Here is a 1,247-nt window from a genome sequence, read left to right on the forward strand (position 1 = left end):
TTGCTTACAGCAGCGCAGCTGCTGTCTGTACGCTCTTATCTTCTATACAAACCCTAAACCCTAAACCCTAAACCCTAAACCCTAATCGAGGGGAGCAGCAGTGCCAGCTGTCTGTACACTACGACGCAGCTGTCGCCTGTCTCCCTAGCCTGCTGCAGCAGTAGCTGCTGCTGCATCGCTGCTGCTGCTGCTGCTGCTGCTCCTGCTGCTGTGCTGCTGCTGCCTGTCGCCCTAGCCTGCTGCAGCAGTAGCAGCTGCTGCTTCGCTGCTGCTGCTGCTTAGCTATGCGACTGCTAGCGGCTGTTGCTGCTGCAGCTAGCTGCTGTTGCTGCTGCAGCAAGCTGCTGTTGCTGCTACGCCTAACTGTATCGTTGCTGCAGCTATATACTGCTGCTGCTGCACCTAGCTGCTGCTGCTGCTGCTGCTGCTGCTGCTGCTGCTGCTGCTGCTAGTTACCCCTTCTGATGCTGCTAGATACTGCTGCTGCTTCTGCTGCTAGTTACTACTGCTGCTGCAGCTAGCTGCTGTTGCTGCTGCAGCTAGCTGCTGTTGCTGCTGCAGCTAGCTGCTGTTGCTGCTGCAGCTATCTACTGCTGCTGCAGCTAGCTGCTGTTGCTGCTGCAGATAGCTGCAGCAGCTCATCTAGACTCCCCCTGCTGCTGCTAACCAAAACCCTAAACCCTAAACCCTAAACCCTAAACCCTAAACCCTAAACCCCCGAAACTGTTTATAAAGCAGCATAAACCAAAATACTTTCGTTTTCTGTTTTTTTTGTTTTTTTTTTTATTTATATATTCTCTCTTATTCTGTTTGTATCATATATATGTGTATTATTTATTTTATTTATTTTATTTTATTTTATTTTATTTATTTATTTATTTATTTTATTTATTAATTTATTATTTAAGTTGCAGCAGCAAGCGACAGAAAGAAAGGAGACAGCTGCTGCATTCTCTGTCTCCTTTTCTCTCTCTCTTTATCTGTCTCCTTTTGTCTCCTTTTGTTTTTTTTTTTTATTTTTTTCTGTCTCCTTTTTTTATTTATTTTATATCTTTATTTTATCTGTCTCTTTATTTTGTCTCTTTTTTATTTTCTTTTTACTGTCTCCTTTTTTTCTGTCTCCTTTTCTTCTCTCCCCCCTCTATCTATCTGTCTCCTTTTTTCTCTCTTTCTCTTTCTTTCTGTCTCCTTTCTCTCTCTCTATCTCTCTCTTTTTCTTTTTTTTTTTTTTCTCTGTCTCCTTTTTT

This window comes from Eimeria mitis, genomic scaffold (genome assembly GCF_000499745.2).
Source record: "Eimeria mitis Houghton genomic scaffold, Emh_scaff1215, whole genome shotgun sequence".
Taxonomy (NCBI): domain Eukaryota; phylum Apicomplexa; class Conoidasida; order Eucoccidiorida; family Eimeriidae; genus Eimeria; species Eimeria mitis.